Below are 15,761 nucleotides of genomic sequence, written 5' to 3' on the forward strand. Positions count from 1 at the left end.
GTAGGCACACCTGAACCAACCAGAGATAGGCTGAGGTTGTTGTTGCTTAGTTGTTTAGTCGTGTCCGACTCTTTGTGACCCCATGGGCCAGAGCACGCCAGGCACTCCTGTCTTCCACTGCCTCCTGCAGTTTGCTCAAACTCATGCTGGTAGCTTCGAGAACTGTCCAACCATCTTTTCCTCTGTCATCCCCTTCTCTTTGTGCCCTCCGTCTTTCCCAACATCAGGGTCTTTTCCAGGGAGTCTTCTCTTCTCATGAGGTGGCCAAAGTATTCGAGCCCCAGCTTCAGGATCTCTGCTTCCAGTGAATAGGCTACCTCAGCCTATTCAGCCCTGAGTCCTCACAGGAAGGAGAGATCCTGAAGCTGAGGCTCCAATACTTTGGCCACCTCATGAGAAGAGAAGACTGCCTGGAAAAGACCCTGATGTTGCCAGTACCAAAGAGGAAAGAGCTAGCCATTGGGCTAAACTGTACTGGATGTTTATCATATAGTTTGTTTGTGTTCAAGCTTTTCTTTCACCAGTGGTGGTGCTGGTCTTTAATCCTTTTGCCTCCCCTCCCAACTTTTGATACTGATTTCCTTCCCTGCCCACACCTGCAATTTGCAGTGGGGGAAAAAGATCCAATTGGAGTTGCTGTGGGGAGCAAAGAGTTAACCCCACCCACATCCAAGTTGCAACCCAGATTGGAACCCTGCTCTGGAAATCTTTGAAGATGACAACTTGCACACAAGCTGATGATAATTGCTGTGTGTAGTTTGCCCCATAGATGTGTAAAAGTTATGGCTTAGTTAGCTAAGCATTTATTGGTCTGACATCACTTTGTTTTATGTTAGGGGTGGACTATGGTCCTTCAAATTTCAGCAGTGCCCTGTGTGAGGCCAAAATTTGCCCCCCACCCTGCTTCTCCCCTCCCGTTCTGCTCAATTCACTATGTCACAGTTGTGACGCTCTGCGGCGGCCCTTAAGCTCAATGCCCAGTGCGCCAGAACTGGTTGCACCATCCTAAGGGCTGCATTAACGCATGGTCAGCTCTCCGGGCGCTGAAACATAAAAGTGGGTGAAGCAAAAAAAAAAAGTTTAGAAGAAACTATTTTAGGGGATCTTGGGGTGGCTGTCACAAAAACCTTTCGTCATCACAACAGCGTACTTGTGAGAGTGGTCAGCAGAGGCACCATATTCTCAAGATGATTGAGTGGCCCCAACACAACATTGCAAGGAGGCAGGGGGCAGAGCTGAGCACTCTCTGATCATTGAGATGGCCTGGTCCCCTCAAAAAACATTGCCCCCCCAAAAGTGCCTTGGCCTTTTGGAGCTGGCACCTATGGTGGCCAGTGAGTTATTAAATCTTACATATAATAAAAATGCAGGAGTGTCATTGTGCTGTTTTCATTGGTGGTTTCCCAAGGTCCTAAAGGCAGGGGTCAGGACAGGTTGCCCTGAGAAAACAGCATGCTATTTAAAGTGATTGCCCTCTTGGTTACATGTGTGTGTGTATAGCCAGTCTCCTCCTCTTCATCCTTTGGCTGTCTAGCTCTGTTTCAGACACACATACACACAGAATTTGCTAACGGACTTTCCTCTCGGCTTGTGCATGCATGTGCACAGCCAGTCTTCTCTTCTCTTCTTCCTCTTACTCTCCTGCTCCATTTCATATAAATAATACATGTGCAGGCAGGCACACATAATTTTCCTTCCAGTACATGAGGTGAAATATGAATGGAAAAACAAATGTAAAGAACTGCTTTCTGTTCCCAGCACAGAAACATAATTTTAAAAAGGTAAAGATACTGAAAAGTTGATCCATTGTTACAATAACCATCTTTCAGAATTTAGCATGGAGATTAGTTTGGTTTTCAAGTGAGTGTCTGTCAGGATTCAACCTCAATCTGTTAGCCGCCATCCATCCTCCAACCGCCTCCAGACACTCACACAGGACCTTCACCGCCCTCACTGGTTCTGATTTAAAAGAGAGGTAGAGCTGGGTATCATCCCCATACTGATGAACACCCAGCCCAAACCTCCTGATGATCTCTCCCAGCGGCTGCATGTAAATGTTGAAAAGCATGGGGGAGAGGACAGAACCCTGAGGCACCCCACAAGTGAGAGCCCAGGGGTCTGAACACTCATCCCCCACCACCACTTTCTGAACATGGCCCAGGAGGAAGGAGCGGAACCACTGTATGACAGTGCCCCCAGCTCCCAGCCCCTCAAGACGGTCCAGAAGGATGTTATGGTCGATGGTATCAAACGCCGCTGAGAGATCCAGCAGAACTAGGAAACAGCTCTCACCTTTGTCCCTAGCCCGCTGGAGATCATCAACCAGTGCGACCAAGGCAGTTTCAGTCCCATGATGAGGCCTGAATCCTGACTGGAAGGGATCCAAATGGTCCGCTTCTTCCAGGCATGCCTGGAGTTGTTCGGCAACCGCTCGCTCAATCACCTTGCCCAAGAATGGAAGATTTGAGACTGGGCGATAGTTGGCCATCGTGGCCGCATCTAAAGATGGTTTTTTAAGAAGCAGTTTAATAACGCCTCTTTCAGCGGGTCTGGGAAGGCTCCCTCATGGAGGGAAGCATTCACCACCCCACGAAGCCCATCGCCCAGTCCTTCCCGGCTAGCTTTTATAAGCCAGGATGGGGAAGGATCCAGGAGACAGGTGGTTGGTTTCACTCGTCCAAGGAGCCTGTCCACATCCTCGGAGGTAACAGATTGGAATTGATCCCACTCAACTTGACCAGACAGAACTCTAGCACTCTCCCACCCCGGCCCTGCTCCCACGGTGGAGTCTACTTCTTCCCGAATCTGAGCGATTTTATCTTACCTTACATTTCTTGTAATTCTCAAGCAGTGACTACAGAGAATATGTTCTCCTGGATAATAAAGCCCAGTGGAGCACAAATTCCTCCAAGCAAATATAAATAATTAAAATGAGTGATCCCCATTTTACTCTGTTATCTACTGCATGTCTCTCTTTAGGCTATGGTAATTTGTTTAGCTCTGATTAAATTAAGCATATGATGGGTGTAACAAATTTTGTTGAAAACAAACCTATGGTGCCTTTTAAGGATTTTTTAAAATATGAAGCTATTTGCAATATTGTTATATATATTAATTAATGTTGTTGATCCCCCATTGCTTTTTAAAACAAAAATACTTTAGAATGGGTGTATTATTATTATTATTATTATTATTATTATTATTATTGAAAAACATCCCTATATATTTAGCTGGAATACCTAGTTGTTGGGAATATTTCTTGAAATATTTTCTTAATTGGCCAGTATATCATATGGGTAATATTTTACATTTATAGAAGCGTTCAGTGTGCTTCATTTACATGGTCTGTATAATACATACAGTAACCATATAGAGGATCAGCATTACCCCATTTGCAAGGATTATATTTGGGTTGACTAAGAGCTTGTTATTCACCTATTGTTGCCTAGTGATATTAGCCATATGCCAGGTTTACAGTTGTTAGGACCCATCCTACTCTGCTGATTGCAAATTGCTGTAACTGATTTTAACATTATATTTTTATATTACTGTAATCTGTCCTCGGACCTTATTGTGAAGGACCTTATGGTGAAGGTGGGTATACTTGTATATTAGGGTTGCTGTACCCCCAGGAAGGGACATGGGTGGTGCTGTGGGTTAAACCACAGAGCCTAGGGCTTGCTGATCAGAAGGTCGGCGGTTCGAATCCCCACGACGGGGTGAGCTCCCATTGCTCGGTCGCTGCTCCTGCCAACCTAGAAGTTCGAAAGCACATCAAAGTGCAAGTAGATAAATAGGTACCGCTCCGGCGGGAAGGTAAACGGTGTTTCTGTGCGCTGCTCTGGTTCGCCAGAAGTGGCTTCGTCATGCTGGCCACATGACCCAGAAGCTGTATGCCAGCTCCCTCAGCCAATAAAGCGAGATGAGTGCCGCAACCCCAGAGTCGGTCACGACTGGACCTAATGGCCAGGAATCCCTTTACCTTTACCTCGAGGAAAACCTGGACATGTTCTCTTTTGGGTGGGCCAACATGCCCATCCGGGCGGATTTTTACATTTTAAAGGCAATGCCTGGGTTTGGGGTTTTTTTTGAGGGGTGGTTCTTTTTTGGGGTTAAGACATGCATACTTAGGAGGGTGCTGTGCCTGGGAAGCAGAAGTGCCGTGGCGGAGTGAGACCATTGCATGGAAGATCAGGTTGGAGCTGGGGTCCTGCCTTCACTCGGGCTGGCAATGGCTCAGGCTTTGGCCCTCGCCTGTATGCCTCTTTTCCTAGCTTGGGCTACCAGTGGCTCAGGCTGTCCTCTTTTTTGCTTTTCTAGATATGGCAACCCTATGATACTTTCCTAGGTGTAAGCCCTGCTGAAGGCACTTGAACTTACTGCTTAATAAACATGCATCAGATTGCACTGGATATTTTATTTTATTTACAAGATTGATCCAATACCTTTCCAGAAGACCAACAATTATATAAAACACAATCACATTAAATCAAGATCAGTGTCAAATTAACTGAAGTTTAGATGCAGTATTAGTTAATACTATTATGTTTAACATTTGATGGGTGCCAAAAACACTTCTGTTTAATTTTTTAAAGGTTCTTAAGTTTGTGTCATGAAAATGGAAACATTTATTAGGAAGTTTGAGCACATTCTAGTAAAGTGGTGATGGCTTGCAGCTTAACCAGTGAAGTATTGGTAGGGAATGGCAGTATGTAATAGCTTAATTATTCTTCTTGTCTGAAAGTTTTAATCAAATGTATACATCGTAGATACTGTGGGTTCGGTTCCAAAGTTTTGTAGATTGTTGAGCACTGATTATATTGGGACCAGATTTTTTAAACAAATTGTAACACATTCAAATACATTGCCTTTTTGCAGACTCAGGTAGTTGATAAAATCTCCGCAATTCAAAGAATAAAACTGACTATGAGTGCCAAATGGATGTGATAGCATCTGTATACACCCTCTAACAAAATTATTCTAAAAGATTTGCCTGTGGGCTCTCTGCATATTTTCATACACTGATATAAGCATGAGTAGAAGGATCAAAACAGGGAAGATTGGCTAAGCTTTTGTAACTGTTAATATTTGGCAGGCTGAGAAATGTATCAGAAAATGTAATGGACTTGAGGCTGCCTATCCATTTAATCAAGGCAATTGTGCTAAGTCCAACCCAAACTGGTATCCTTTACAATTAAAAATATTTGGATAAATGTATAACTCTAGAAAAGCAAATCACTCCCAGTTAGTGGAAGCTGTAATTTAATATGCTCTTCTTTAGTTTAATCTAGTTTGTTTAGTTGTATATCCACAAATGAATATTTCAAAGATGCTATTTCAAATATGATAAGAGACCCATATAAACTGGCAGTTGTCTGACGCCCTTTTTAGTTTTCCTTATCAAGGTATGAATTTTGCCCCAGTTGATTCTGAAGCCAGAGAACTCCCCAAATAATGGAAACTTCTAATTTGTTTTAATCAAGCACACCATTGTGGGAAAAAGAGCATCATCTGTGTCCAGTATCACCATGTGTTCATGTCCCCAAATAGTGGTGGTCTCAGTGACCTGGTTTGCATGTAACAGTAAGCCAAACCATTATTTCCTTAATGTCTGCTTATGCAAGCTAAAGGTTCTGTCACCAGATCAAACACCGGGTGTAAGATAAGTCAGGCCTGCCCTGGTACCCTCTTTCCAAAAGAAAACCTGTGAGGGTTCCATTTACACAACCACTAGATGTCATATTTTTCATCGTCTTCACACCAACCAATTTGGAAAGCTAAAATTTACCAAGGCGCTAATATAGAAAATTTCAGTGAATTGGATCAAATGCTTTCTCTCATCTGGCTACTATGCCAAAAGCAGGCCCTGGATCAGAGCCCTTTCTACCTGAAATGAACCCAACTTGATCTGAATGAATAATCAAAGGAATAATTATTCACAAACTTGCTGCCAAAACTGTTGGCAGGATCTAACTATCAAGATTAATGAATAAAATTGGTTTGTAGCATGAAAACCAAAGATGATCTTTCACCAGTTTGAACAAAAAATAAAATATGTTCATACACAGGATGGGCTATTGAGTGCTGTTATTAGACACAGTGTACCTATCTGTAGAGTGGAAAAGGTAGCTTTTGAATCTTTTCTTTGTTATGTAAGGAACTAGCGTGCAAGTTCAATCTTTGTATATTGATAGAAAGGCTACATTATGATCCTCTCCAGAGTCTTTTGTGCCTGTGTGTCTTTTTTTTCTTCTTGAATAATTATAAGCAATATTGAGGAACATGTACTGAAATAAATTAAAGGATGGGATAAATTACCATGAATATTAGCATCACAAATATACTAGGAGGAATAGAGATTTAAAAAGTTTTGAATGTCAAAACTAGGCCATGAGGCCAAGAAAAGTGGGAATTAGATAATTCTAAAAATTTAAACAACCACCAGAAATAACAAGGGGTGACAACTGGCTCTGTTTAGATCACTAGGCTGGAGGAAGGGGGGTGCATATCACTATTCCCCCCTCACACACATGAGTTTTGGCTGCCATTTCTTGGCACAGGTAGAGTTATGTGTTAAATGCTGTGTTGTAAATACAGTGGTTGGTTCTCAATCTGTTCTGGAAGTCGGTTCCAAAACCAAAGCGTTCCAAAACCAAGGCATGCTTTCCCCTAGAAAGTAATGCAAAATGGATTCATCTGTTCCATACTTTTAAAAACAACCCCTAAAACAGCAATTTAACATGAATTTTACTATCTGATGAGACCATTAATCCATGAAATGAAAGCAATAATCAATGTACTGTACTATAAAAGAAATAAGACAGTATTGTAAATGATAAAATTTTTTTTAAAAAAAATTTCTTACCTGCACAGATGATAGTTATTGTTTGGATGGGGGGCTTTTATCCATTTCTGCAGTCACACAATTAATCAATCAGTAGCTGAACTGGGTTCCACACAGTCACAACAACAAATTAACTGAAAAAGCCTCAAAAACAAAAACACAAAATGAATAGCAAAAACAAAAGCGCCAAACTTAATCCATTCCAGAAGCCCGTTTTACTTTTGAAATGTTCAAAAACCAAGGCACAGATTCTGATTGGTGCTGGTGCCACAGAAACAATAGCCAACAGCCACATCGAACGTTCGGCTTCCGAAAAATGTTTGAAAACCTGAACTCTTACTTCCGGGTTTTCAGCATTTGGGAACCAAGGCTTTTGAGAACCAAGGTACTACTGTACATTTATCATGTATCTATTTGCCTGTATATCACATACCAAATATTCACCTGATGAATCTGTTCCTGAGAGCAAGTGCCACATGCATCTCTGCCATAAAGTAGCTGCCAAAATATGTTTGTTTTTTAGGAAAATGGTTGTGGGTATAAGCCCTCATATATTTCACCCTGGGGCCCACCCTTCACTAAACACTATTGCAGGGCGATTCCCCTTTCTTTTAAATAAATCTCACACTGGGTGGATTGGTGAATTATAGTATGAAACAGAAATAGCAAAAAGCACTATTTAAAAACTACCAGTGTTAAATGATAAAAGCTTCAGGTAGACAAACTTTGGAAATCTAATTTAGAACATTGATGTGAAAGAGACCAAAGAACACATTAGATATATTATTTAATTTGTTCTAATTGTTGGAAAAAATGTTGTTTTTTTAAAATGTCATTTTAACAAGTCTTTCACAAAATAACAAGCAACATTAGCAGGTTTATTTTTTTGAAGCAAGTTTAGGTGTAGGAAAGATGTGCTAAAGATTGTAGAACCATGGATATGTTGAACTTGGATTGGGGAGACCTTGGTTCAAATCCCCAGTCAACTTTATAAAGGTCAATTAGCAATCTTGAGCCTGTCACTATTTCTAAGCATGACCTACATTAGTAGAAACAAAACAAATTCCTTCCAGTAGCACCTTAAAGACCAACTAAGTCAGTTCTTGGTATGAGCTTTCGTGTGCATGCACACTTCTTCAGATACACACCTGATGAATCTGTTCCTGAGAGCAAGTGCCACATGCATCTCTGCCATAAAGTAGCTGCCAAAATATGTTTTTTTTTTAGGAAAATGGTTGTGGGTATAAGCCCTCATATATTTCACCCTGGGGCCCACCCTTCACTAAACACTTAACACTTCACTAAACACTTTCGTGCATGCACACGAAAGCTCATACCAAGAACTGACTTAGTTGGTCTTTAAGGTGCTACTGGAAGGAATTTGTTTTGTTTTGACTATGGCAGACCAACACGGCTACCTATCTGTAACTACATTAGTAGAGTTCATAAAATGGATAACCCCCTGACCACGGAGGTTTTAAGAGTAATTCTGCATGATATTCAGCATCTCAAGATTTTGCCATGCAAACTCAATGAGTTTCCATATTTCCTGTAGTTTCTAGTACCACTGCAAGTATTCCATTTTAACCCAACTTTATAAACAGGGAAAGGTAAATGGTTCTGTTAAAATAACAAGATTAATTGCAGGTATCCAGAAGACTTTCTCCAAATTTGTGTTTCTTAAGAGGAGAGCTGCCTCTCACTATTTAAAATGGTTGCAAATAAATGTGTGAGTGAGACTGACAGACAGGTCTTTCTGCTTTTCTATTGTTGATGCCTTACTTACTGTTACTTAGATAGAAGGAAGCAGAAGTCAAGGGAAGAGATTTAATCACATAATAATCAGGGCTAGAATTTTAAATGGGACGCATCATTAGCATGTTAATGAGTTTTCTCTCTTGATGCCAGCTGCCATGTATAAAAGGTTGCAGAAGTAATGCAGAGATGTGGCTTTGCAAAAATGTTTATCCTTTGATCAGTATATGCCTTGTGGGACAGAATCTGTGATTTTTAGAAAAATGTTTTACTTCCTTTTGAATAAACATGGTTTCAGCTCATGATTTAAATATTCAGGACACAACCAGCCCATGCGGCTAAGGACACATATCCCATTGGGACAAACAAGTTGGCATTTCTTCTGCACAAGCTCCATTAAGAGGAATTGGAGCTCATTAGGTGAATCCTACCGAAAAAGTATAAGGAAGCATCTGTATCTGATGGAGTTGATTTCTGCTGTTACTTCCTTTGCCCACTTCTGTCTGAGTTGGCAATGAATCTCCTCCTAGCATTTTCAGTTCACCAGTTTGAGGACCCACTGTGGGCTTGAGTGCTGATGTTGTCAAATGTATGAGCGGTACATATTGTCAAGAGGTGTATTTCTACCCCATACTGGGAAACTTTTCTTTCTTTTCAGTACACACAGTGTTTTAAAATTATTTAAGATGATTTAACAGAACAATCTTATTATTACATATTCATTTTTAAAATAGGTGTAGCATGCTGCAGAGTGGCTCTATTGTATAAATGCAGATTTTCAGTGGCTTAGAAATTCTGTGTGTCCTTGTGTGTGTTTCTGAATCTACACGTGGTCAACAGTATCCCATCATTTCCTAGATTTTATTTTATGCTTGCTATGGGTTACCTTATGCTAAAGTGGAAAGATTATAATTCTGATTCCATCTGCCTAAATAAATCATTAAGACTAAATTGCATAGGACACATAGCAGATGGGTTCCCATCTGAAGGCAGCAGCCTTTAGTAACATTCTTTGGACCACTTCTAATATGAGAGGGGCTGTCAACATTCCATTGCATCTCCCCTGCAGGGGACGCATGCAGAAGAAACCATCTGAAAAGTTGTTTTGATTGCTCAAGGAGGGGTGCTTTGTAGCTTTCATCTGAAGTTGTCCCAGATGAAACAGATTTTGTGAAGGCAAAGCAGCAGATAGAACTGCAGATTCACTAGGAGTTTAACCAGGATTAGAAATCTAGCTGAATAGATTTCTTATTTTAGTCCTGTATCATTATGAAAATTTTATTATGAACCAGAAGATGCACATATATGAATACATTTGTGTGATGATTAGTATTAGTAGAAAAACTCCTGCAATGGAGTTTTTTTTAGCACTGCAGAGGGTTTCAGAGCTCAACGATAGAGCATTTTCTTGCCTGCAGAAGGTTCCAAATTCCAGGTAGTGCAGGGAGTAACACTTGCTTGTGGCATTCGAGAGCCACTGTCATTCAGTGTAGACAGTACTGAGCTAGATGAATGAATGGTTTGACTCATTATAAGACAGCTTCCTGTGTTCATACAACTGAAACCAATGGCCTACTCTTATCCTGACATTAATTCTTGGTGTATTTTACCATAATGACGATTGCCATAGCCTCCTGTTGTCATGTTCAAAATGTCATATTAATTTGTATTTTTTACTAAATATACAATCACATATCCTCCATGAATAGGTCTAATCCTCTTTTAAAGCCATCCAACTTGGCAGCCATCACCATTACATCTTGTGAGAGAGAATTCTATTGTTTAGCTGTGTGCTATGTGAAGCCACTGTGCCTCTTGGGCTTGCTGATCAGAAGGTCAGCTGTTCGGATCTCTGCGATGGGGTTGGTCATGCTGGCCTCATGATCCGGAAAACTGCCTGTGGACAAACACCGGCTCCCTCAGCCTGAAAGCGAGATGAGCACCACAACCCCAGAGTCGCCTTTGACTGGACTTAACCATCCAGGGGTCCTTTACCTTTTACTTTTACTTTTACCTTTTATGTGAAGTACTTTATCGCCCTGATGTTTATCACTTTACTGTTGCTTACATTTAATTGCATTTACCTCTTTGCTTCCCATTCACCCAGTTGAGAGAGGTCACTTTTTATTTAACCACAATGGAGGGAAATGGTATCATCTGCAAACTACGCTACCTCACTGCTCACACCTAGTTTTAGATTATTAACGCACATGTTAAAAAGCACAGGTCCCAACACTGATCTTTGGGGAACTTTGCTTTCTATAGGCTACTTCCATTGGGAGAACTGTCCATTCCTGCTGTTAGCTTCCTGCTCCTTAACCAGGTACTAATCCATAGAAGGCCTTCTCTCCTCTTATTACCTGACTTTACAACACTTTTAATGCCAAAAAAACTTGTCTAGAAACACTGTTGGATGCCAGCTCCCATTTGTCCCAGTCAGTAACGACCAAAGATGATGGGAGTTGTAGTCCCAAGAATAGCTGGAGGGCACATTGGCTTTCCTGTGCCATGTGATTCAGAATATTGCATTTTGTAGAGACATTTTCCCCATCCTGGCCCCACTACATATACATCTGAAGTATGACTAGGAATATATTAAGACCCTCCACCTCTCCTGCCAGCTTGACATCACATGCTTCCTGCCTTCAACATCATGTAGCAAGACACATTAAAGTAATCATTATCCCTTAATTTCTGTATAGGATTATCCAGACATGTAGCAGACCTAATGTTAGCATTCTATTACCCTGCCCTGTCCTCCATTATCTGCTGTTAGATACTGTGAGGCCAAAACCCCTTTTCATGAGAACAGGTTGATGTGCCTTCTTGTTCTAGGTGAAATCCCCATTTGTCCCTTCGTGCTTAAATGAGCTATATTTTAATTTGCTTGGACTATTATAAAAAACCATCAAGGAAAATATAGGGGGTTTTTTAGTAGAATTCTTAATGGTGATCATTTGACTAACTTATTTATCCTCCCCTTTTTTGCACAAATTTCTTCCTTTTTTTTTTTTACAGTGGTATGGTAAACTAGAAACTTAGACATAGGATGTAATGAAGTGATCACAACCACCAGAGGGGAGGTTGGAAAAAGAAGATAAAACCAAATTCCAAAAATTAACATTGCATCCTTTACTATAGTTTTGTTCAAATTAGCTCGCAGCTTGCTTTTAATTCTAATGATAGTATGTTTCTGAATCAGTATTTTTTAATTCTTGCAAGAATATAATTCACTATAATGGGAATAATAATGACCCCACACTAATACATAATTCTAGTCCCAGCTGTTGCATATATGATGCCTGCTACTGACTGTGGATTTAAAATCTCTGGAACAAATTACAAAACTAAATTATGGTTAATAGGAACATGTTTCTTAAAACTGGTAGGTGGTGGCAAGAAACAATCCCTTTAGTAATTTTAATATGCTCACATTATAAATGCCACTGGCTCTCCCCAAGATATAAACCTAAGAAAAATTCACACCTGACCCAATGAGTTCTATGTCAAGGTTAACAGAATTGTGCACATTTTAGCCTGACGGGGAAATCGCTTTTTTGCCTGAATGAAAATGTGATAGTTTTCTGGGATATGAAATTTCATCTTTACGCTGACTGGAAAGATTATGAAACATCAGCTAGAGGCATGAAAGTCAAGGCCAAAAGAAACCCATGGGATACTTCCTTATGTTATAAGTATAATACAAGATGTCCATTTTATGAAAAAAATGGTATTGGGTTTCATTCCCACTGATGGCTTCCCAGCAAGGAGCTGGGCCTTGCTTCAAATTTGTAGAATGCCTTTCACACATGTTTCTTAAACCACAGAGGTTTTAATAATATGAAAGCTGACTAGGTTTAAATAGTTCAGGTATTTATACGTAGGTCCAAAGTTCTGCATGGTGTTTCTCAATTATTCTCAGCTGGCCTGGTTTGTGCAACACTTGAGACCACATGAATGTGGAGGCTCTAAGAGAGGAGCCTGCAGTCATTTTGATCCTCTCTACTCCTTTTTACTACCATGCTGAGTTAAGTGAAGGTTTGACTTAGTGTGTTGTCTAAACTTTTCTCATTAACCATGATGCAGCCAGGACTTGTTCTAACTCTGACGTAGTACAGTGCAGCAGCAAAATAACTGGGAAGGAGCAAAATGGCCACAATCTCCTCTCCAGGATCCTGCATGTTTGCTCATTCACCTGGTTTGGCTTAGCACAGCATGTGAACCGCACCTGAAACCTGAATGTCACACAGGGAAGAGAATCCAGCTCAGTGGTAGACCAGCTATGCTCTGCATGCAAAATAACTTTGGTTCAGTCCCAGGGATTTCCCAGTAGGGCTGGGCAAGTCTCTTCTCTAAAACACTGGATTGCTTCTGCCAGTCCTTGAAGAAATTGCCGAGCTAGATGAACCAATTGCCTGAATCACACACTTCCACTCCAAATGGGGTTGGAGACTCAGCTCGGGCAGCAGCAGCACCACATCTCAACTACTATAGCAGTAAACCTCCACCCTGTGAAATGAGTCCCTATCTGTTCAGATTTCTTTGTTGGTGTTATGATGGCTAGAAAAGCTGCCATGCAGAAGCACCCATGGATTTCCTCTTTGTTTCCCACTACAGTGGTGCCTCGCAAGACGAAATTAATTCGTTCCGCAAATTTTTTCTTCTTGCGAGTTTTTCGTCTTGCGAAGCACGGTTTCCCATAGGAATGCATTGAAAATCAATCAATGCGTTCCTATGGAAACCGCCTTCAGACCAGGTCCGGGGACAGTCTATCCTCCGACCTCTTCTGAAGGCTGGGGGGGGGGACAAGGGCTTTTCTTCCCACCGTCAGCCTTCAGAAGGCTGTTCTGAAGGCTGGCGGTGGGAAGAAAAGCCCTTCTCCCCACCTCCCGCCCCGCAAGCTCCAGGGACAGGAGGGCTTTGCTGCCGACCGCCAGCATTTTAAAAGCCCCCGGGACAGCGGAGACTTCTCCGCTGTCCCGGGGCGATTTTAAAATGCTGGTGGGCGGCAGCGAAGCCTTTGCTGCCGACCGCCAGCATTTTAAAAGCCCCCGGGACAGCGGAGGTCTTCTGAAGGCAGGCGGTGGGCGAAAGTCTTTGCTCCCCCCCCGCCTGCCTTCAAAGCTGCGCTTCTCCGCTATCCCGGGAAGGCAGGCGGTGGGGAGCAAAGCCTTTCGCCCCCCTCCGGCCTTCAGAAGAGGTCCAGGAAGGCCGGCGGTGGGCGAAAGTCTTTGCTCCCGACGGCCAGCATTTTAAAAGCGGTCCGGGATAGCGGGAAAGCTATCCCGCTGGCCTTCCTGGACCTCTTTTGAAAGCTGGAGGGGGGCGAAAGGCTTTGCTCCCCACCGCCAGCATTTAAAAGAAGTCCCCGGAGATTTCTCTATGGGCTTTCTTCTTGTGAAGCAAGCCCATAGGGAAATTCGTCTTGCGGAATGACTTAAAACCGGAAAACTCTTTCGTCTTGCGAGTTTTTCGTTTTGCGAGGCGTTCGTCTTGCGAGGCACCACTGTACTTCCACATTTTTTTTTTAACAAGGTTCCTGAAGTTTCAAAGAGGTTTGCTGTCCTATTATTTGATGCACCTTCCATTTTGACTCGCAAACTTAATTTTCATTACCGCCGTGCTTTCCCCCACTTTCTTTGTACATAATTCAGCTCTTTTCACACATTAAGATGGAAGACACATTATAGGTGAACATAACCTCTGCTGAAAAAGCACAGAAAGTTGTGTGTAGCCATGCAGCACATTCCTTTACATCTTTTCTGAGACAAGGTGCAGTGTTTCTACTTCTTGGTCCTGCCAACTTTCTCTTTTAAAGAGACTATTGCTTTTGAATCTTCATTAATATTAACGTGATTTGAAATTTTGCATTGTTCTATCTACCTGCAGTGCTGGCAGATTTTTCTTTTTAATGGTTGTGGGAGGACTTAAGTGCACTTAACTTTATGCGAATAGCATTCTGGGCTCGCAGTTCTTTAGCCAGTGATGTATTCCTGATCCCTTTGAAGTCAATGGAATTAAATATATGTATCTAGGTGCTGGATGGCAGCCTAAGGCCATTTGGATGCATTTTATTAGCAACTTCTTTCTCTACTCTACTTACGATACCAGTCATCAGTTTATGCTCTGAAGTAGAAAACTCCACCGTGGTTTTGAAAGTTGTTTTTAAGAATTCTCCTTAAAAACCCAGAGTTCCTGTTCCATTACAGTTCAGTTTATATACTTTGAAAATTAGATTTTATTTTAGGCCCTTTGAGAATATTCTTTTTTTCATTAAAAGTTCTTATAACCTTTTCTTGTTAAGCCTTTTCTTTCTAGGATCCTTTTGTTTGTCTTTTAGTAAAATTTTATCTTTGCTTCATTAAAACCCTTGTGGTCTCTGTTTGAAGCCGAATCACATGCTACCTGGAAAGCTCTTGCGGGGGGATACAAGGCCTTTTTTTTTTTTTTAGACTGAATGGTGTAAAGCAGCCTTGTAGGAATTTTTTTTTTTTACACCTGGTGTAAAAAAGTAGTTTCTTGGAAAGGTGGGTAAACAGGCGGAGACTGGATCTCCCTTCTCCATCACAGCCCAGTACTCAGGATAGCTGTGGTACCCGCACACTGTCCAACATATAGGGCATCTGAAATCATGGACAGTTTAGATACAGTTGCGTTATAACTGATACTGTTGTCATTATTGCTATTGTTGTTATGAGCATCTTTCACTTAGAATCATAGAATCATAGAATCATAGAGTTGGAAGAGACCACAAGGGCCATCGAGTCCAACCCCCTGCCAAGCAGGAAACACCATCAGAGCACTCCTGACATATGGTTGTCAAGCCTCTGCTTAAAGACCTCCAAAGAAGGAGACTCCACCACACTCCTTGGCAGCAAATCCCACTGTCGAACAGCTCTTACTGTCAGGAAGTTTTCCTAATGTTTAGGTGGAATCTTCTTTCTTGTAGTTTGGAGCCATTGCTCCGTGTCCACTTCTCTGGAGCAGCAGAAAACAACCTTTCTTAAACACTCCTGTGTAGTATTTTTTTTTAGTCCGTGTGTGTGTGTGTGTGTGAGAGAGAGAGAGAGAGAGAGAGAGAGAGAAACAAATCATGTACTTCCTTTTATGTTGACTTACTATTCTCTTGCATTATGTCTGCACCAAATTCAGAGGTTCATAT

The 15,761-nt window shown here is 41.6% G+C and overlaps 1 protein-coding gene across 9 annotated transcripts in view; it reads left to right on the forward strand.

Annotated features, from left to right (window-relative positions):
* The window catches only part of DISC1 (DISC1 scaffold protein), a 159,771-nt gene that overhangs the window by 64,855 nt on the left and 79,155 nt on the right, over window positions 1–15,761 (forward strand). The window lies entirely within an intron of this gene.

Source organism: Podarcis erhardii, assembly GCF_964252035.2.
Source record: "Podarcis erhardii genome assembly, chromosome: 3".
NCBI classification, from domain to species: domain Eukaryota; kingdom Metazoa; phylum Chordata; class Lepidosauria; order Squamata; family Lacertidae; genus Podarcis; species Podarcis erhardii.